The following is a 24,562-nucleotide window of genomic DNA, read 5'->3' as shown; positions in this document are numbered from 1 at the left end:
ACTTATTTTACTTAACTTCAGGCTTACGGTGCCATCAAATCACAAACATTTGTTTTAGTCATATTATATTCTTGCAGCTGTGGGTTCTGCAAAATTATCACAGAATTTCCTTTATCACAACATCTTTAGCAGGTTGATCTTATCTGAGAAATATTACCTATCTTTCAACAAGGAAAATAGAGTTTCAACCATGGTTCTGCCTTACATTACTAATGGAATATTGCATCAGACAACTATAATTTATTTTCCTTGTAAATGGGTTTAACTTATATAAAGTAAATTTCTAATGATAGGTTAAAGTGCTTTGAAAGTTATAAAGCATTGTGCACAAAGTATAATTACTATTAATTTTTCAGTACTCTGTCCCCAGTTAGCATCTATGCAAGTGAAATTTAAAAATGATATTTACACAGGAATATATTAAAAAGCAGTAAAAACAGATTACAAGTCAATATGTTCTCCATTTGAAAATGAGAATCATAAGAAAGTGAGCCAGGTTTGTTGAAAGAAATCAGGGAACATCCTGTCTGTACTAATTGTCAAATGAGAGAGTAGAGTAAACTATAATTTCTTTCCAGTTAGGTCAATATGGGTTTTTTTAGTAATAACATTGTGGGATTAAGGATAAGCCTGTTTTCAACTTAGTGGGAAAAATAAAAGATAGCTAAGTTTCTCTTGTGGATAACAATTATGGCTGCATTTTGTCACTTATGCCATGATTTTAAAGCTTATCTAAAATAATTAAATGTTATCAAATATGTTTTCACTAATATGATCACCAAAATTTGAAAATAGCATGAAATAATTCCATTGAAATGAGTAAGCATTACATCACAAAAAACACCAAGTTTCAGGAAAAAAATTCTGAAACAGACAATCAATAATGAAGAAACAACACATAAATGGAAGAAATAGAACTTGTATTAACTACTATATAAAAACACTGAATTCACACAGCTTTATATTTTAAAAGATATCCCCTGGACAAAATTGCTAGCTGTTTCTTTTATTACATAGTTTACTGTCTTAAGTCATTGTAATTTATAAAATATTGTGCCAGATGGTTTTGAAAATATATCTAAAATTGATTTATTTCTCTTCTCTTTATTCTACAGTCTTTATTGTTGACAGGTCGCTTTTCTACATGAACCAAGAATTGCATTGAGAATTTGGCTATATTTTGGAAGGTAAAGTTTACAAAAAAGTGTGTATAGAGAATATCCAGCTAAATACACACACAAAAAAGAAAAGTACCAGAGAAATGTAGTATATTTATTCACAAAACTTCAATGTGCCATGATTTATTTTCCATTCCAAATACATTGTTTTTGTTGCAATTTTTATATTGTTCTGTATGTGTTAGATTATATAGATTATAGGGTTAGGGAATTAGTATGGAAAAGAAACCTAAGAAACATTTTCTACTTATTAAATATTTCAAATACAAAAAAAATTACTATTATTTTCTAACCAAACTTGAATATTTTGTTCTCATTTGGCTCAAAGTACATTACCCAATTTTACAATTTATCAACATTTTATGAATGATTATTTCTGTTATTATGTATAGAATATCACATTTCAAATATAATCTTCATAATTATGAGTAAAACTACATTAAATAAAACAATGCTTTTCAGTGACTTAAGCATTATTATGTGAACATTTAGATAATTTCAAATATTCGGCCATCATAAAATAACCTGTCTCATGGATATTTTTTTCTTCTGGTGACTGACTCTCTTTCTAGAGTAAATTCCTATTTCTTTGAAGGGTGTATCATTGAAAAAGAGCATTTTGGAGACTTTAAAGTCCTTGTGAAATACTGGTGTATCAAAACCATTTTGACACACAAGTGGATTAATGTATGTTTTACATTGTCCCTAGTGGTATATTATACAAATTATCAGCTTTCATAATCTTACTGCTAGAGGCCAGATAAATGAGAATGGTAAGAACACAAGGTTAAGATAATAATTTTGTAAAATAGGCTCACTGTGCTGACCCCCACTTGCTTTATTTTCCAAGAAGCAATTTACCTGCAGTCCTGCCTGGCAAAAGTGAACAGGATATGTTACATTCCTTAGCAAACTACTTATTAACTGCAAGAGAAATGCAGGCCAAAGATAATGTCAATGTGAGGAACTCATGACACTTTTATGAGAAGATCATGAAACTTTGGGAGATAAGAATAGTTCCTTCTAACCATAATTCTGCAAGAATGTATGGTTAAGATTCCAACTAGAACTAATGAGCCTAGGCCAGGATGATCTAGAGTTACCAAGACAATGTGACTTGAAAGTCTGATGTCAGTCAAAAGGATATCCTGGGTTGGACACACTGGAAACATCTCTAGGATCCCCAATAAAACTGGAGAGCCAGGCACATGGACTCTCTCCTCTCTGAGAGAACCCACTCTCTAAAAATTTGAAAGTGTCCCCTTACCCTTTTCTCTAACTTTTCAATAAATTCATTCCTGTTACTCTGAGCATCATGACTGAAATCTTTCTGACTTGGTCGCAAGAATTGGGGTTCAAAGAGGGAGACTTCAAACTGCCTAAGAAGGCCCCAGTTCAATAATATTACCAATACCAATATTGAGAGATTATTATGAAAAAAATGGTTATTTCAGAAACTTAGTATGTATGTATTCTTTCTGTTTGTCTTTGTAACCAAAAAAATAAAGGCAAGTTTCATGAATTATTTTAAAATGTGTATTCTCAAGTATGTTAAAAAATTTTATATTTTTTGGCCATTTATCTATTAGATGCATTTAAATATGATCTTTAAATATAGATATATCTTTGTGAGTTATCATTTTATTCAACTATTTTACTGGTAGATTTTTGTTTGAATTTTATGGAAAGCATTTTTATATACCTATTATCTCCCCACACATATAATGTCTATTTTTTCTAGATTTTCTGTAAATTTACTTAAATGTCTAAGGTTTTAAACCTTTCTGCTTTATCATTTTATGTACTATGTGACAAGGGGAGGACAAATACATGCATTTTATTGGTTAGTGAAGCATAGCTTCCTTCACTTTTCTAAACTACCTTTAGTTTTCCCCCCAAAGCACTTGACTTTTCATTCTTCTTCTATTGGAACTCACTTACTTTACAATATAATTACAATATAATAAGAACTTACCATAAGAATTGTTGATTTACTTGGAAGTCTGTTGTTATGGATTGAATAATCACTTTAAAACCTACCTTGAAGTTTAATTGTCATTGTAACAGTGCTCAGGTAGGACTTTTAAGAGAAGATTAGGTAATGAGGACTCTGCCCTCATGAATGGATCAATGTTGTTATCATGGGAGTAGGTTAGTTCATGGGAGTGGGCTCTTGACGAAAGGATGAAAGTGGCCTGATACATCACAGATATTATAGGCATGTGCCACCACATCCATCCAGGAGCCAAATAAATGTTGGACCTCTTGAGCTTCCAACATGTTATAATGTAGCACAAAGCCCTTGCCAGGTACTAGTACTATTTTATTGAACTTCTCCAGAATCATGAGTCTAATCAACTTCTCTTTTTCATTTTTATTTTTATTTATTTTTTCCTCCATGGTACTATAGATTGAACCCATGGTTGCTTTATCACTAAGCTACATCCCCATCCTTTTTTATTTTAAGAAAGGGTGTCACTAAAATTCACAGTGTGGCCTCAAACTTGCTTAGGCTGGTCTTGAATTTGCATCCTCCTAACCCAGCTTTCTACTCACAGATATTATAGGCATGTGCCACCACATCCATCCAGGAGCCAAATAAATGCTAGAGTATACAATTTATCCAGTCTTTAGTATTCTGCTATAGAAGTAGAAAATTAATTAAGAAACATGATTTCAGATACTTCTTAAAATGTAAAATTAATATATTAATATCATTATTAAAATTAAATCAAAAACAAAGTGAAACTCATACCACTCTTCTTAAAGATAGAGCCCATGCATTTTTTTTTCAAGAAGACAGCCTCAAGTTGCATTCAAATAGCATCCAAGATTATGTGGTAATATTCATTTTTTTATGTTATTCTCCATGTGACTCTTTGTACTTTGGTTACCTAACAATTAATGGAATATATTTGTCCTCCTCTTGTCACATATTAAATAAAATGACAAAGCAGAAAATAACAGGAAAACTACAATGAGTTGTCAATTGTGAATATGGAGGAAATGAATTTTGGCTTATAGAAATTTTGAAATTCTCCTGGGAAACATTATGACTGCCGTCTCCCACAGGAATTGAACATTGCACTATCTTCTATGCATCCCTTCTGATAACTTTTCATTCTTATTCTCTTGGATAGCCTGAGACTCTGACTTGATTAATGAACTTCTTTGTTCTCTAGTTTCTGCTTTAGTCAAGAGGAATAATAAGCTCAAGTGTTAATTCCTTACATTTCTCCCTAGTGTGCCTCAGTGACTAGGGAGCATCCCCCAACCAAAAGTCACAGTTTTTTTCTGGAATCCTTTAACACAAAACTCTCTCTTTGTACAGATCCCGATCTTCCCTTCTGCCTCTTTTCTTTTCGCCTATAGAAAAGGAATACTATCCTGCTGTATCTGGTATTTTGGGAGGCTATGTTATTTCTTATTTTATTTTTGTTTTCTTAAAAGTATCTACACTTTTGCAAATGTACTCATTGTTCTAATCAATTAAAAATCACCCACTTTGAATATGCCATATATTTTTATGCATCACTTTCATGGATTGTGTAATTGTTATTGGAAATACTCCCAGAAAACAAGCTTCCATAATGGGATCTTGGGAATGGATTGATGGTGCACATAGTGAGATGCTTGTGAATCTATGCTAAAGGCCATTAAATTCTAAGCACTAAATAAATAAATAAAGTAAAACAAATAGTCCATGATAATATTCAAGATTACTTGGTCACAGACTGAACAACAACAACAATAAAAAAAAACAAGGACAGCTTTAATAAAAAAGAAATTGATAACAAAGGACAGCTCTAATAAAAAAAAAAAAAATGATAGGGCTGGGGATGTGGCTCAAACGGTAATGCGCTCTCCTGGCATGCATGCGGCCCGGGTTCGATCCTCAGCACCACATACAAGCAAAGATGTTGTGTCCACCGAAAACTAAAAAATAAATTAGAAAAAGAAATTGATAATAATTCTGATTCAGGTTTGAAGGACTTAGTGGTTTCTATTTCTATTTGCTGATAGTGGGGATTCTGAAGTAAGATGGAATTTGAGAAAATTAGATGAATAATATTTACTTTATTTTGAAATGCTGTGTTTGTGATACTTATAGAGTATTAGGTTAGAAATTGTATTCTGGATTGTTGGATATGTGGATCTGAAGACCAACACAAGCTGAGTTGAAGAAATAGACATGTAATTCACAGGCATAGGATCATAAAAAAACCCATGGGCTCCATGCAGGGGAGAAGATAGAGATAATAAAACAGAAGTTTAAAGGGGAAAAGAGAATGCAAAGTTAGAGACTTATAATCACTGCAGTGATATTCTTATAGATGCAAAGAAACATGTTCTCATTCAAATGTGAAGCACAATTCTCAAGGTGAGTATTCAGGATTCTTTTGTAACTCTTAATTAACATGATTTCTGCTTTAATGTACATTTTACGATAACCAAATAACAATTCTTTTAGGAGATCATTGGTTTTGGCTTAAGAATATTAATTTCTTTCTGAGGAAGCTCCAGAGCAAAACTATACTCTGTAATTCAAAGAAAAAGGGATATATAACCTGTAAAACCTTGGGTAGAAGTTTTTATTTACATGTGTTTAATATTTCCAACTTTAACATGTCTAGTTAAAAATCATATTATATTATCAACTCAAGTCCTTTGTTTCTACATATGACATATTGTTACTCTATTAATTTTTCATACTTAACAAAGTCATTCTGCCCACTTCTTTCAATACATCTGTCATGTGCCACATGAAGGTGTTAGACAGCAGAAAGCACATTTAGTCTGTTACTTTTTAATTTGGTATAGCATGTGATTAGATCTTAGAAATGGAAAATTAACAAAAATTAATACCATTTATCTGATATTATAGTTAATAAGTAGAATATTTATATCTTTTTTCCCTTCCATAGCAACCGTAGAAGCCATGAGTAAAATATGGTGAAGCATCAAAGTTGAAGAAATCTTATCCCTGTCTCAAATTTTGATGGCGGCTTGCCATATAACACATAATTTATAAGACATAATTTTCTGATTTGTTCTATCACTAAACATCAATAAAAACTATTAGTGGATTTTTTTGTTTGTTTTGATAAAGAAGCTTTCATTTCTTTAACACTAAAATTGATGTCAGAGTTTGTGTGCTATTCTAAAAAGTACAATAAAATATGTAATTTGTTAGCAGTTGGATTTGTGTAGCAAAAACCAAAAAAACAAAAACTGATTTTGGAATTTGGATAGCTACAGAATTAGATTGTAAAATTTTATACTTATCACATTGAAACATCTTCATTCTGATGTAAATTTTACCATAAGCATACTGAATCTATATATCTAAAGGGAGGACTTAGATAAGCATCTTCATAGTAATTTTTGCTTATTACTAGCTTGTGTTTAACAAGGTATAAAATAATAGGTGTGACATACATTGGTATTGTGACAAATCATTTGTATTTTGGGATCTTAGGACATTGTAACTTGGAATGCCCTGATTGATATAAAAATAATTCTGGAACTGAGATATTACTCTTAAGAAAAACCTAAAATATGACTTGTCCTGGAGAGTGAGTGTCATGGAATTTTACTACAGGTAGAAAAATCAAATCACATTTTAATCTTATATTTATTTATTTTTTTGGAGACAGGTTTTACTAATTTTACTAAGCTGGCCTCGAATTGGAGACCCTCCTGCCTCATCCTTGTGAAGTCTCTAGGATTACTTGCTTTGGAACCTGGTTACAATTTAAACAGTAGAAAAACACTTGCTAAAAGCTTCTCTGCATAATGTTAACATAAGATGATGTGACTAATTGAACATGGCTTAAGCTGACTTGATAAACTTCCCCCCAAATCCTGAGGGCCTCAAGATAGCTGGCAATATGTTTGAATACTAAGGGAGTAAGTGAGGAAACAAATATGCCAATCCTAAGAATCAAGTAATCATGTTAGGGAAAAAAAGTATTTTTGTGATTGACACTTGGAATATAATGAGAAAAATTTTCCATAAGGAAATTAGGTTTTGGAAGTGATTATATTATCATAGAAGTTATGGGCCTTTTATTACTATGAGCTTTGAAAACGTATAGACCCCCAAACATGTAGCAACTAGAAGAACTCTGCAAGTGTTTTGTATACCTCAGCACCTACTCAAGATATTATCATAGAGAATAATAGATAAAAAGAACCTACTGGGACAGTGGAACTAAGATCCAAGTAAACAATGGATAAGAAAAATTTTCCTAGTGAGCAGAACCAACTTTAGTTCAAATTGAGTCTCTGAGGTACAAAATGAAGCCATGAGCAATTTCACTCACCTAAGTATTAAAATTAAACAGCAGCTCTCACAAGTGGAAAAAAGAGAAACTGGCTTTCAGAGAATAGACGTTTTCAAGATCCATAGGGTGTTGCTTTGCTTGAGTTTTTTTTTTTTTTCATTATAATTACAGGGTATCTTGTAGCCAAAAGACATCACAAGAGAATGTGCATTCAATTTAAGACTATTAACAAGAACAGAATAATTTAAAAATAAGAGTTTTAAAATACGTATCATAGATACAAGAGATTCAGAACACAAGAGACTTAGAAACTAAGTATGCTTCCACTGCAAACTGTTTAAATTTCATCAATATAATGGAATTTCTTAAATTTCATTATTCAAAGGAGGCTAAGCAGTGGAGCCAAATATCCTAAGGTAGATGCACATGCAGACAGAGGAAGAAAACCTCAGAATTATAAGATGAGAACCTTAAATATCTTGCAAGCCAATGTCTAGCTCTTGCTCTGCATTTATTTTAATTCTTCCCCAAACCACAAAGCCACAACTTTGGCAGGTTTCATGTCTAGACTATATAACATCCAAGGCTCTCTTGAAATTACATTTTACTTTCATATTGTTTATATTGCTGAAGTTTATTTCTTTTTAAAATGTGCCTGACTTGAAATTAATTTTATGAAATTTTCATTTGACCTTCAATCTTCAAATAGTAATATGCAAGAGAATTGGTGGTGGATAATTATAAATGTAGAGGACCTCAACAAGGTTTAGGAGGGGAAGCATGTTCCCTGGGTATTCCTTCTGCTGAAGGGAAACAGGTTCTCTCCAATTTCCTTCTTGTTCAAACTGAGTAATAAAGAAAATATTACTTTGGGACTCTGTAATTTCTGAAGTGGGAACCTTAAGCAAATTTCATAGCAAGGCATAAATATCTATTTTTTAGCCTTTAATAACAAATGTGGATTTATATTTATACTTAACTCATACTAGCATCATTAGCATATATAATGTAAAGTATTTAAGGTTTTTATTTATTTTAATATTATGAATTTTTTCTTTAGCTGTATTGAACATTGTACTGGAAATTAGATGGGGTATATGAAGCTGGCTTATGTTCAAGGAAAGGTGACCATAGAGTTCCTTCAATTAGTGTGTAAGGCTTAGGGGGGAATATCTAACAGTTAAGATATCAAAAATTAAACTAATTTAAGAGAAGATATATTTTGGAATATAAAGGTGTAACTATTTGAATATAAAAGGCAGTATACAAAGGATGTGATTCTTAGTGTAATTATATAAAACATTCATAACAACATTGGATATCATTTAGTAATAAAATATATTTATTAAAAGTATAATAGCAAGAGTTTAAACAATACCCACTTAACTGAAGATACTGATTATCTTTGAAAACAAGACAGCTGGATAAATAGAAAAATGTTTATTCAAGGGTTTCAACTTCAGTCATACAGATTTCTTTCTGTTTATATTTTTTCCTGGGTTTTGGAGTCCATGGTCAGTCAAATTTATGAAACATACTATACAGAATTAATTTTTCTGACTAAGGCATTTTAATTGGAATTTTATAATATATATTTGAGTGTTTGTTATTTTACCTTGATTTTATTAGACACCATCACTAAACTGAAATCTACAAGCTAAGCATTTTTAACTGAGATATGTTTTTCAACTCTGTATTTGAATAATTTTCTTTTCCTCTTGTCTTGATCTTTTTATTAGGAATATATTATTGCTTTTGTATTATCTTTTCTATTCCACTAGGTCTTTTGATTTTCCTTTGATTCTTTTATTATTTTCATCTTCGTTCAGGGTATTAATTTTATGTTTTTCATTCACAATTGATTCCATTTACTGCAATCATAATTTTTATTTATTTTTAATTTTATTTTATTTTTTTAAGAGAGAGGGGAGAGAGAGTAGAGAGAGAGAGAGAGAGAATTTTTTAATATTTATTTTCTTTTTGGCGGACACAACCTCTTTGTTTTTATGTGGTGCTGAGGATGGAACCCGGGCCGCCCACACGCATGCCCGGCGAGCACGCTATCGCTTGAGCCACATCCCCAGCCCATAATTTTTTATTTTTGTTGCTTTATATAAAGACGTATCTTTTGCTGTTTATTTTAACATCTTATTCTACTTTCCTCACATTATCTGGTTCTTCCCCTTCCTTTATTGCCTCAAGAAAATCTCTCTTTGAATAAAAGACTACTGCCTCATAAATTGTCTCTTGCTTTATAAAGTCCAAATTTTTCTAAGTTTATTGAAGATCATTTGTTCAGTTCTCATTTGTTTCCATTTTGCTTTGTTTTCCATTTTGGGGAGTCCTATGGTTTAATTGCATCCCACAGTTTAACATGTTCAAATTCTCCCCCACACCTGTTACCTCTGGATATGACCTGGGAATAGTGTTTTTAAAATAACTTTGGGTGCATGATCAATTTATTTCCTTTTTTATTATTATTAGCTGTTCAAAACATTACATAGCTCTTGACATATCATATTTCATACATTTGATTCAAGTGGGTTATGAACTTCCATTTTTATCCCGTATACAGATTGCAGAATCATAGGGCCCAGTTTGATGCTGTATGTTTAAATTGATCATCCACACTAGTATGACAGTATAGATGATCAATTTAAACATACAGCATCAAACTGGGCCCTATATCCAGTGTGTTTGTGTCCTTACAAAAAGAGGAAAATTGGATAGAGATACACAAATACACAAGAACACACAGAACCCCATATAGAGATTGGTGTTACACTTCCACAAACAAGATTACTATCAGGGATTGGGAGAGAGGCCTGGATCAGATCCTCTTAGCACTTTCAGAGAGATTAGGGCTCTGCTGGCAATTGATCTTGGACTCCTAACCTCCAAATCAGCAAGGCACACATTTATCTTTCTTAAATTACCCAGTTTGTAGTACTTTATTACCAAGTGCTAACAGACAAATACGGTCAACTTTTTTCAGGGTATTATTCATTCTGACTGAGCACATAAGAGTTTTGTTTTTACTTCTGGGTTATATAGTAAGGACCACCTATTTTGTAATTAAAGAAATTGTGAGCCAGTGTGTGTGTGCATTTGAGGAGGCATGGTAGGCAGCTCAGTTTGATTGAGGTAGCGTATACACTTAGTTAAGTAAATAGTTAAAAGGTCTGGATAGTGCTCCACCTGCTGGAATTTTTGGTGACCATCTAAAGTTCATATATCTAGTTGAATGTGTAGCAGCATATCTTTTCATTGCATAATAGCCTCTGAGGATTGGATTGCTTTTCTAATTATTGTAGAATCTTGGTGCTTCATCATCCAAAGAAAATAAAACTCAATTCTTATTTCATTTGTGCTTTTCTTGGACGTAAATTCCATGATCATGTGGGGAAAAAATAAAGATAAAAATGGTAACTTGCTTTTCTTCTTTCTACCTATGATGAGGAATCAGAATTTTCAAAATTCTTCCCATCAATTACGTGTTTACAAAAAAAAATCGATTTGATTTAGTTTTATCTTTATGTTGCACTTCAGGACTTTGGTTCTTTTTAGTTCTTGATGTATTTTTTTAAAAAAGATTTCTTTCTTTTATTGCAAAGGGATGGGGATGCAAGAATTAAGGGGGAAAATGATGTGATGCAGTTTTGCTTTGCTATCATAGCAGTGTCTGTGTTGAAGCTTTTTCAGACTTTCAGATTGAAAGAGATAGTTAACATAATTTGACAGTATATACTAACCCAGCAGACCACTATGAAAAGGGTCACAATCAAGACTCAGATCAGATTCGTAAGTAGATTTTCTTTTTTCAACTGCTCATTTTATTTGTTTCTTGTTTGTTCTTTTATCTAAAACCTAGGTTTCTTTAGAGTTTATATTTACTGCCTGCCTGCTTATGATTACTTAATCTGCCTGTCCCTTAAGTTTAAAGGTATTTCTGGATGCATAGTGTTATCAACAAGCTATTTCACTATTTTCCTCATTTCTATTTCTTCCCTGCCCCCACCTCAAACACACACTCCTCATACCTTGATAAACTGGTTTCCTTACAGTCTATAGGTCAGAGGTGACTTATGCTGTTGATTTGCACAATGAACATATACAATTAGCTATTTCACAATTACTCATTCTTTCAGCTATTTCACAATTACTCATTGTTTCTTCGAAGTAAAGCCTATACATTAAGTTCTACAGTTATTTTCAATGTTAAGTACTAAAAGGAGTCCTTTAATTATGGAACATAAAAAAGTTACCTCAGAAATTAGCTTTTAAATTATTTTCATAATTCACTATATTAAAGAGAAGGCTCTGGAATTTCCACAAAGTGAATATTACCCTTTCTTCACTATAAACTTCACTGGAATACTTGCACTATTTCCACATACCTGGCTATTTTTATAATTACATATATGAGACTTCAGTAGGCATCAGGGCTCATCTTGTCATTTGACTCAGTTATTTTGCCCTGTATTCTTGGAAATGTACGCCTTCTGAAAATATCCTAAATTTTCCTCTTAAGAGTGATACCACTGATGTTAGTTATCAGCTGCTAATTTCAAGAAATATTATTTCAGACTTCTAAGTACTTGATTATTTATTTTGTAGTCTCCTGTATATTTTGACTTTATCATTGAGCAGTTTATATTGTGAATATGGCAAATTGTCCATAACTAGCTAGTTATTCTATAGAAATCAGAATCTAAAAGAAAAAAAGACAAAATAATTGCTGCTAAGGATCTCTTATTGCTAAAGTTTGAATGTTTATGTCTTCCAAAACTTTGCATATCAAAACACTAATCCCAAGGTAATAGTATTAAAGGCTTTGGGAAGTAATTAGGTTATGAAGAAAGAACCCTCAAGAATAGGATTAGTACCATTTTAATGAGGTTTAAGAGGGAGTCCTTGACCCCTCCACTATGGGAGGACCCAAACAGAAGGCAGGCATTTTCAGTGAATCAGAAAATAGGTAGTCTCCAGACATCAAGTCTGCCAGCACTTTTGATCCTGGACTTCCAAACTTGAAGAAATAAATTTCTTTTAGTAAGCTCTTCATTTTATGGTATTTTGTTAAAACAGTTCAAACAGACCAAGACACCTGTATGAAGGGTTGAATGAGTGATATGATATTGGAGCCAGTATTAAAGATGCAGGCAGTCAGTATACACAGATAATTGGACTGTATAGAGAGAATGGAGGCCAATTTGCATCCAAGAAGTTGGAGACATTCAACTTTCAATATACCGAGAGATTGAAATGTTAATGCCTTCAGAGCTTTTCCTCCACCCTTATCCAGATAACCTGCCCCTGCTACTGCTCCAACCTGTTGCTAAGGTAACTTGTCTCAGGAATTGTGCCTCTGGATAGGGAGTTATAAGAGATTGTTAATTAATGTACCCTGAGCCCTCTTCCTGTTAGAGTCCCTCCACCTTGGCCTCTCCAGCCCATATGCTTCTCACCTTTTGGCCATCACACTAGAGTGTCTCCTGGGCCAGTCACATACACAGGAAAGAGGGAGATAAGGGGAAGAGAGCAGGAGAACAAAGGAATTCTAAGACATATAAAAAAGGCAGAATGAGCTCCCTTCTTGAGATACCAGGATACCAGCTATGGCTTCCTTCTCCTTCTCAGAAATCTTCTTTGAAATAAACCCTGCTTTACACGCTTGCCTCAGTGTGCTTCTCTAATGTTATATGTCAGCATGTGAAGAAGCAGAACTTGTCAGTGACAAGCAATGGTATCAATAAGCACTGATAAAGATAAAGCAAGTGAACATATTAGTGAAGCAGACAAAAGAAGACTGCCATTTCCTACCAAGGATGTGAAGGCATTTCAGGAATGTTTGGAAGAAAATATCAAATTTGAATGTTGAACAAGACTTCAAATTGGAATATTATTCTAATCATGCCTAAGAAATTAATTTATATTCCCAGTAAATATCCTATTTTTCAGATTAAGAGACTCAGGCACAGAGAAGTAAGAGAATATGCTTAATGATAACACACATTAACTGAGTGTCCAAGTCACAATTTGAAATACTTAATTGAACTCTAAATTTCATATTCTTAATAAAGACATTATAAGTTTAATAAGCAATTGAACCAGTTATGTTCGAAGTCTTATTACAATTTCATACACTTTAAAAGTAAGTTCTAACCCAAAACACAAAATATAAAAATCAAAGTATATAAAAATTAAGTACAAAAAAATTTGTGATTATGAATTAATCACTGAATTATTGTTTAATAAATTGATTTCAGTTTCTAACTAGATTTCTTACCCAATCTATATAATATTGTCATTAAGAACATAGACTTTGGAGTTCAATGGATATTTCAAATTGTGACACTCCATAAATGTGTTATCATTAAACATATATATATCTTACTTTTCTGTGTTTGAGTCATTTAATCAGAAAATTATGTTGCTTTTTTACCTCAGAATGTAAACTTAAAGGTTTATTTCAGAAGGACATTCAAAGAAATCATCTCTAAATCACTTAGAAAAACACCTAGAACTTATAAGCAATGTAAGCTATTTTTATTGTAAGTCCAGGAATTTCATTTCTCCTTTATAAATGAACTCTTTATTGTCTACCTTGAAATTAACCCCAATTATGGAATATTTCTTTAAATTATTATATGGACACTATGGAATTTAAGTGGAACATTAACTGTATAAAACTTTATTGAAAGAAAATGTTCTTTAAAGTTAGTATTTTGGATGTCCGAAGATGGCGGCGAATAGAGTGCATCACCCCCGTGTACCGCATCACTGCACAGGTGAATAACGAGTTAGAACAGCCAAAAGCTATCTTGTTAGGAATTTCCAGCAAAATTGGGGTGCACCAAAACCTAGAGGAAGGCTTTCCATCACCCAAGGATCAATTACTGGGGCTCAATCCTGAGTGAACTGTGCACCTGGAGATTCAGGCTGATTGATCAGCGGCCTGCCCCGCAGCCAAAGACTGCGGCACGCCTAGAAACAGTATGCCAGCAACACGGAGAAATGGTGCTGCGGAGCAAGGACATGTGTGAAAAGGTATGTAATTAACAAAACAGAATGCCAAGAAGTAACCCTGCACATTGACAGCTGATTCTTGACAAAGGCACCAAAAACATGTTTTGGAGAAAGAACAGGCTCTTTAATAAATGCTGTTGGGCAATAGCAAGACTGTGGAACCAACCTAGATGCCCTTCAATAGACAAATGGAAAAAAAATGTGGCAGTTATACACAATGGAATATTACTCTGCATTAAAAAATGACAAAATCATAGAATTTGCAGGGAAATGGATGGCATTAGAACAGATTATGCTAAGTGAAGCTAGCCAATCCCTAAAAAACAAATGCCAAATGTTTTCTTTGATATAAGGAGAGTAACTAAGAACAGAGTTGGGAGGAACAGCATGAGAAGAAGATTAACATTAAACAGGGGTGAGAGGTGGGAGGGAAAAGGAAAGAGAAGGGAAATTGCATGGAAATGGAAGGAGACCCTCAGGCTTATACAAAATTACATACAAGAGGAAGTGAGGGGAAAGGGGGAAAAAACAAGGGGGAGAAATGAATTACAGTAGATGGGGTAGAAAGAGAAGATGGGAGGGGAGGGGATGGGGGATAGTAGAGGATAGGAAAGGCAGCAGAATACAACAGACACTAGTATAGCAATATGTAAAACAGTGGATGTGTAACCGATGTGATGTTGCAATCTGTATATGGGGTAAAAATGGGAGTTCATAACCCACTTGAATCAAAGTGTGAAATATAATTTGTCAAGAACTATGTAATGTTTTGAACAACCAACAATAAAAATTAAAAAAAAAGAATAAAAAAAAAGAAAAAAAGAAATGGTGCTGCGGATTCTGTGGGGTCCTGCCAACTGTGCCCTCACTGTGCTCCAGGCTGAGTTTTGGGTTTGAGACGGGGGAGAGAAACAGTCTAGATCTGTCCTCCACACCGGACAACCCACCGAGGAGGCCAGCAGCCACCATCTTGGAGAGCTGACATCACCATCACCAGTTTCCGACAGATGGCAGCAAGTTCAGTGATAGAACAGGTATGTGACATTTAGCCCTTCTCCCATACAGCAGGGAAATCGCATAAAAGCTCTCCCTGGCTTTCCGGAGGTGGGATTATCAGAGTGAGCGTGAATAGAGGCGTGGGGAAAGGTAAAGGCACCTGACCTCCAAGTCCCCCCTCACACCAGTGGCGAAAACGAAACCTATCTTCCCAACTCTTGGAGGAGTGGCTATCAGAGGGAATCAAAACAATAGGGGCCGGTTCCCAATAGCCTCACTCCACATCCAGGAAACTGCAGGCTCAGAGTGTAGCTTGAACTGCGGAGAGGTATCACACTGGGGAAGGCCTGTCTGGCAGAAGAAGCAAGGAGACTAGAGACCAGGAATAAACCTAAGATAACAGGTTTGGAGAGACACCAGGTGGGGGAGGTGGGAGCGGCCTCACATGGATTGTTTCCAACATCAGGAGGGCAAAATCTTGGCCCAGAAAGCACAGCACCACCTACTGGAAGCGAAGAAAATACAAGCCTAACAGTGCCTTTTTATTTTTTTTTAATTTTTTTAATTAATTTTTTTAATTGCAATTTTTATTTTACTGTATTTTATTATTTTTTTATCATTTCTTTTTCTTTTCTATTTTTTTTCTCTTTCTTTCTTCTCTCCCTCTCTCTTTCTTGGTTTGTTTCCTTACCTTTTCCCTATCTTCCCTCTTAAGCATGACCACCCCGATTACGTATAATTTATTAAATGCAAATAGATGAATACTATGAGTCGGTCTATAGTCCGCCTAAGCCCATAACTACCCCCAAATACTCCTGTCTATTCTCTTGTTAATATCCGCCTGCATTTGAGCAACCCCCCAAAGAAGCTAACATATACTAACCTCCATACCATCAAATCGCCCGACCTTAACATAAAATCCTAAGTTCAAACCTCAATTCTCTATATGCCATCAAAATCTATAGGCCTTTAAAGAAACTAATGAGTTTACCTTAAATCACAATTAAATCCAATATCTCTAAACATTGTCTCCCAACACAAAGGAGAGATCTTGGAGTTATAAAAACCAAAACAAATTTATAGGAGAAAACAGAAACACAGCAGTCAAACAGAGTTGGAAAGTAATGTGAGCACCATGAAAAAACAAGGGAAAAAAGGATTACAAACAATGCAGGATAACTTAAATTTATAGGAGAACCTAGAGGCATCAGAAAAATGGACAGAGAAAGAACTCAAGGCATACCTGACTCAGATGGAACGGAATCTTAAAGACGTCATGAGTCAGCAAGTCCAAACAATGAAAGAATACTTTGAAAATGAATTACATAAGCAGATTCAAATAGCAAAACATGAACTTTACCAGGAGATAGAGATTTTTAAAAAATCAAACAGTAATCCTAGAAATGCAGGAAACCAAAAACCAAATCAAAAATTTAAATGAGAATATTACAAATAGAATAGATCAAATAGAAGTCAGAACATCAGATAATGAAGACAAAGTTTATCAACTCAAAAAGACTATAGCCAATGCAGAAAGGCTGGTAAGAAACCACGAGCAAAACATCCAAGAGTTATGGGATGTCATAAAAAAACCAAACTTAAGAGTCATTGGGATAGAAGAAGGTATAGAGGTCAAAACAAAGGAATGAACAACCTATTGAATGAAATAATCTTAGAAAACTTTCCAGATATGAAAGATGGAATGGACTGCCAAATTCTGGAAGCCTCCAGGACTCCAAACATACAAAACTGTAATAGACCAACTCCAAGACACATTATTATGAAGATATCCAACATACAGAACTAAGAGAGAATATTAAAAGCTACAAGAGAAAGGAGGCAGAATACATACAGGGGTAAACCAATTAGGTTGACAGCTGATTTTTCATCACAGACATTGAAAGCGAGAAGATCATGGAACAATGTATTTCAAACACTGAAAAATAATGGATTCCAACCAAGAATATTGTATCCAGCAAAATTAAGCTTCAGGTTTGACAATGAAATTAAAATATTTCACGATAAACGAAAGTTAAAAGAATTCGCAGCCAGAAAACCAGCACTGCAAAGCATTTTGAGCAAAACTCTACAAGAAGAGGAAATGAAAAACAACACCCAAAACTAACAGTGGGAGGTGTCTAAGCAAAGGCAGGAAAAATAATCAAAGAGGAAAAACAAGCCAAATTAAAATAGATAAATAAATAAATAAATAAACAAACATGATTGGAAGTACAAAACATATATCAATAGTAACCCTAAATGTTAATGGCTTAAACTCACCAATCAAGCGACATAGGCTAGTAACTTGGATTAAAAAAGAACAGACCCAACAATATGCTGCCTTCAGGAGACTCATCTGACAGGAAAAGACATACACAGGCTGAAGGTGAAAGGTTGGGAAAAATCAGACCATTCATATGGTCCTCGGAAGCAAGCAGGAGTGGCCATACTCATATCGAATAAAATCAACTTCAAACCTAAGTTAATCAAAAGGGATAAAAAGGACACTATGTACTGTTAAAAGGAACCATTCACCAACAAGACATAACAATCATCAATTTGTATGCACCAAATAATGGTGCTGCAATGTTCATAAAACAAACTCTCCTCAAGTTCAAGAACCAAATAGACCACAACACAATAATTATGGGTGACTTCAACACACCACTTTCACCATTGGACAGATCCTCCAAACAAAAGCTGAATAAAGAAACTATAGAAAGCAATAACACAATCAATAACATATACTTAACTGACATATATAGAATATATCAACCATCATCAAGAAGGTATACGTTCTTCTCAGCAGCACATGGATCCTTCTCAAAGATAGACCATATATTATGCCATAAGGGAACTCTTAGTAAATATAAAGGTGTAAAGTTAATACCATACATATTATCTGACCATAATGGAATGAAACTGGAAATCAATGATAAAAGAAGGAAGGAAAAATCCTGCATCACCTGGAAAATAAACAATATGTTACTGAATGAGCAATGGGTTATAGAAGACATAAAGGAGGAAATCAAAAAATTCTTAGAGATAAATGAAAATACAGACACAACATATCGGAATCTATGGGACACAATGACAGCCGTTTTAAGAGGGAAATTAATTGCCTGGAGTTCATTCCTCAAAAAAAGAAAAGAACCAACAAATAAATGAGCTCACACTTCATCTCAAAACCCTAGAAAAGGAAGAGCAAAACAACAGCAAAGGTAGCAGAAGGCAAGAAATAATTAAAATTAGAGCGGAAATCAACAAAATTGAAACAAAAGAAACCATGGAAAAAATTGACAGAACTAAAAGCGGGTTCTTTGAAAAAATAAATAAGATCGACAGACCCTTAGCCATGCTAATTAAGAGAAGAAGAGAGAGAACTCAAATTACTAACATATGGGATGAAAAAGGCAATATCATAACAGACACTACAGAAATACAGAAGATAATTAGAAAGTATTTTGAAACCCTATATTCCAATAAAATAGAAGATAGTGAAGATATCGATAGATTTCTTAAGTCATATGATTTGCCCAGATTGAGTCAGGAAGATACACACAATTTAAACAGACCAATAACAAAGTAGGGAATAGAAGAAGCCACCAAAAGACTTCCAACAAAGAAAAGCCCGGGACCAGATGGGTATACAGTGGAGTTTTACAAAACCTTTAAAGTAGAGTTAATACCAATACTTTTCAAGTTATTTCAGGAAATAGCAAAAGAAGGAGCTCTTCCAAATTCATTCTATGAGGCCAATATCACCCTGATCCCAAAACCAGACAAAGACACTTCAAAGAAAGAAAACTACAGACCAAAATCTCTAATGAACCTAGATGCAAAAATCCTCAATAAAATTATGGTGTATTGGATACAAAAGCATATCAAAAAAATTGTACACCATGATCAAGTAGGATTCATCCCTGGGATGCAAGGCTGGTTCAATATACGGAAATCAATAAACGTTATTCACCACATCAATAGTCTTAAAGATAAGTACCATATGATCATCTCAATAGACTCAGAAAAAGCATTCAACAAAGTACAGCATCCCTTTATGTTCAAAACACTAGAAAAACTAGGGATAACAGGAACTTACCTCAACATTGTAAAAGCTATATATGCTAATCCTCAGGCTAGCATCATTCTAAATGGAGAAAAACTGAAGGCATTCCCTCTAAAATCTGTAACAAGACAGGGATGCCCTCTATCACCACTTCTATTCAATATAGTTCTTGAAATACTAGCCAGAGCAATTAGACAGACAAAAGAAATTAAAGGCATTAAGATAGGAAAAGAAGAACTTAAATTATCACTATTTGCGGATGATATGATTTTATACCTAGAAGACCCAAAAGGGTCTACAAAGAAACTATTAGAGCTAATAAATGAATTCAGTAAAGTGGCAGGATATAAAATCAACATGCATAAATTAAAGGCGTTCCTGTATATCAGCGACAAATCTTCTGAAATGGAAATGAGGAAAACCACCCCATTCACAATATCCTAAAAAAAAAATAAAATACTTGGGAATCAGTCTAACAAAAGAGGTGAAAGATTTATAGAATGAAAACTAGAGAAACCTAAAGAGAGAAATAGAAGAAGATCTTAGAAGATGGAAAAATATACCCTGTTCATGGATAGGCAGAACTAACATCATCAAAATGGCGATATTACCAAAAGTTCTCTATAGGTTCAGTGCAATGCCAATCAAAATCCCAATGGTAGTTCTTGTAGAAATAGATGAAGCAATCATGAAATTCATATGGAAAAATAAAAGACCCAGAATAGCAAAAGGAATTCTAAGCAGGAAGTGTGAATCAGGAGGTATAGCGATACCAGATTTCAAACTGTACTACAGAGCAATAGTAACAAAAACAGCATGGTACTGGTACCAAAACAGGCGGGTGGACCAATGGTACAGAATAGAGGACACAGAGACCAATCCACAAAATTACAACTATCTTATATTCAATAAAGGGGCTAAAAGCATGCAATNTAAAAAACAAATGCCAAATGTCTTCTTTGATATAAGGAGAGCAACTAAGAACAGAGCAGAGGGGAAGAGCATGAGAAAAAGATTAACATTAAACAGGGACGAGAGGTGGGATGGAAAGGGAGAGAGAAGAGAAATTGCATGGAAATGGAAGGAGACCCTCATTGTTATAAAAAATTACATATAAGAGGATGTGAGGGGAAAGGGAAAAAAAGGAGAGAAATGAATTACAGTAGATGGGGTAGAGAGAGAAGATGGGAGGGGAGGGGAGGGTGATAGAAAAGGATAGGAAAGGTAGCAGAATACAACAGTCACTAGTATGGCAATATGTAAAAACATGGATGTGTAACCGATGTGATACTGCAATCTGTATACGGGGTAAAAATGGGAGTTCATAACCCACTTGAATCTAATGTATGAAATATGATATGTCAAGAGCTTTGTAATGTTTTGAACAACCAATAAAAAAAAAATAAAAAACAAATAAAGTTAGTATTTTGACAATGAGAGATTTTTTTACCCATTAATTTTCAACTGAAAAAATTTCAGGTTTATTTATTTGTTTGGTGGTTGTTTTAAATAGAAATGTGAGCTTTACTCTTGGTTTGGGAAAAATATCATCATCTGCCAAAGATTACCATATTGTCACTTAAAATTAGTATGGAAAAGCAATTTATCTAAAATGTAAGAGTTAAATATTCACAAAAGAAAAAAAGTTTAAGATATTCTTTAAATCAAAATGTCTAATTGCTCAAATAAACTTAAACTACTCTATGCTATTTTTATTATTCATTATTTCATTTTTAACTTACATTTTTTATTTTATTTTTAGTTTTTGGCGGACACAACATTTTTATTTGTATGTGGTGCTGAGGATCGAACCCCGCGCCATGCAGGCCAGGCGAGCACGCTACTGCTTGAGCCACATCCCCAGCCCACATTTAAAAAAAAACTGTTCATCTCTCTAATTGCTAGCAATGATGAACATTTTTTTTCATATATTTGATTGATTGTATATCATCATCTTAGTAGTATCTGTTCAGGTCCTTGGCACATTTATTCATTGAGTTATTGGGTTTTTTGGTGTTTAACTTTTTGAGTTCTTTATGTACCATAGAGATTGGTGCTCTATCTGATGTGTGAGTGGTAAAAAATATGCTCCCAAGCTGTAGGCTATCTATTTACCTCACAGATTGTTTCTTTTCCTAAGAAGAAACTTTTTAGTTTGAATCCATTCCGTTTATTGATTCTTGGTTTTAATTCTTGCATCAAAGGAGTCTTATTAAGGAAGTCGGGGCCAAATTCAACATGATGGAGATTAGGGTCTACATTTTCTTCTATTAGACATAGGATCTCTGGTTTTATTCCTAAATCCTTGATTCATTTTGAGTTTATTTTTGTACATGGTGAGAGAAAGGGGTTTAATTTCATTTTGTTACATATGGATTTCCAGTTTTCCCAGCACCATTTGTTGAGAAAGGAAATCAAAACCACTCTAAGATTTCATCTCACTCTAGTCAGAATGGTAGCTATTATGAAGACAAACAACAATTAGTGTTGGTAAGGTTGTGGGGAAAAAGGCATACTCATATGGTGGTACTACAAACTGGTGCAGCCAATATGGAAAGCAGTATGGAGATTTCTTGGAAAATTGGGAATGGAACCACAATTTGACCTAACAATCACTCTCCTTGATCTATATCCAAAGGACTTAAAAACAGCTTACTACAGGAACACAGCCACATCAATATTTATAGCAGCACAATTCATAATAGCTAAACTGTGGAGCCAATCTAGATGCCCTTCAATAGATGAATGGATAAAAAATGTGGCACATATACACAATGGAATATTTCTCAGCAATAAAATAGAACAAAATCATGGCATTTTTCAGGTAAATGGATGGAATGCTAAATGAAGTTAGCCAATACAAAAAAACGAAATGCATAATGTTTTCTTTAACATATGGAGGCTGATTCATAGTGGGATAGGAAGAGGGAGTATTGGAAGAATAGATAGAATCTAGATAGGGCAGAGGGTTTGGAGAGGAAGAGTGGGGACATGGAGTTAGAAATGATGGTGGAATGTGATGATCATTATTATCCAAAGTACATGTATGAAGACACAAATTGGTGTGAACATACTTTGTATACAACCAGAGATATGAAAAATGGTGCTCTATATGTTTAATATGAATTGTAATGCATTCTGCTGTCATATACAAATTAAAAAAAGAAAACTGCTTACACAAAAAGAACTGTTCATAATAGTGTGGTAGCGTGTGACGTTTCAATACATGTATACATTGTACAATGTTGAAATCAAGATAAAGGTAACTATTCCCTCAAACCTTCATTATTTCTTTATGGTAAAAATACTCAATATCTACCTTTTTAAGTCATAAGGTAGGTACATAATTATTATGTATAGTCTCCTACTGTGCAGTAGTTAACTCAGAACTTCTTACTCTATTATGCATATTGACCAACACTACCTATACTGCCTTTGGTAATCACCATTATACTCTCAAATTCTGTGAAATCAACTATATCATATCCTATATATGACTGAGAGTATGCAGCACTTGTCTGTCCGTGCAGGCCTATTTCACTTAACAGTGATCTCCAGCTAAATCTACTTTGTCACAAAGGACACAGTTTCATACCTTCTTATGGCTGAATAGAATATGCACCTCATTTTCTTTATCCATTTATCAGCTGATGAACAGTTAGGTAGTTTCCATTCATTAGCTATTGTAAATAGCATTGTAATGAACATAGGAGCACTGATATCTATTAACACACCAATCTTATTTACTTTGTACATATAACCAAGAATGGGATTTCTGATTCATATGATAGCTTCTCCACATCATTGCCAGAAGTTGTTATCTTTTATCTTTTTGATTAGAACCATTATTACTGAAGTGAGGTGATAACTTATTGTGGTTTTGATTTGCACTTCTCTGATGATTAGCGATGCTAAGCATCTGTTTATAGATTAATATGTTGGGAAATGTTTATTTAGGTCATTATTCAAGAATATAACTTAGCAAAATCAACAGTGCCACATGTTCTTATGTTCAGGAGATAAATTTGAATCTTTGAAAAGTATTTAATTATAAATAATTCATAAATATTACTCAGAAAGATAATATAAATTTTGAAAAACTGCTTATCTCAAAATCTGTTACAGAAGTACAGGGGGCTTATTTTATGACCTTTACTCACTTATCTGTTTATATTGAGAGATAATATAATTCTTTTTCATAAAATATACTTAGGATGGAGAATGCCATATGATGGTTTCATGTACACCCAAGCAAAAGTCATGAATGAGGTCATGATCTATTTTAGATTTAAATCATAATTAAGTTTTATTTAAAAAAGACACTCTTGCAAAGGTCCTTTATTTATATCTGTCATCACTAGTATCATTAACAAATAGCTATCATTGATAAAAAGAAACAAAACAAGCTACATATTTTTTTTTATTTTTGTACATTTGAATTTATATTCAGTGTCATAAAACTTTTAATAGAGCTTATATATATATATATAATCTTTAAGTTTCAATTGGCAATTATGATTAAATAATCAAGTTAAAGAAATTTTTTTTCTTGAAAGTTTAAAAGCTATAACCTAAATTCCCTTTCTTATTTTCCTCCTTTCCATCTTCATTCTTTTAATAAAATATGTTTTATTAAAATCACATATTAATAGAGTAAAAGGAACTGAAAATTGAAAGGCATATATAACCTACTTCCAACATATACATCAGCAGATTATAGGGGATTTTTATAGTATATGCACTTGACACAATAGAATTTTAAGCACTCCACCTAATGACTGCTAATTCTATATTTAAAAAAAATAAAATGCATAAGGAATGTTTAATAAAATTGGCCTGAATTCTATAAAGCAGATTTTTAAAAATCCAGAATTCTAAGTATCTAAATCCTCAATATGCGAATAATCAAAGAAGAATAATTGCAATTACATGTCAAAAACTAAGTGAGAATAAAAATCATATATATATATATATATATATATATATATATATATATATATATATAT

The sequence above is a fragment of the Marmota marmota genome, unplaced genomic scaffold (assembly GCF_001458135.2).
Source record: "Marmota marmota marmota unplaced genomic scaffold, marMar, whole genome shotgun sequence".
NCBI classification, from domain to species: domain Eukaryota; kingdom Metazoa; phylum Chordata; class Mammalia; order Rodentia; family Sciuridae; genus Marmota; species Marmota marmota.
This window is presented reverse-complemented; position numbering follows the sequence as displayed.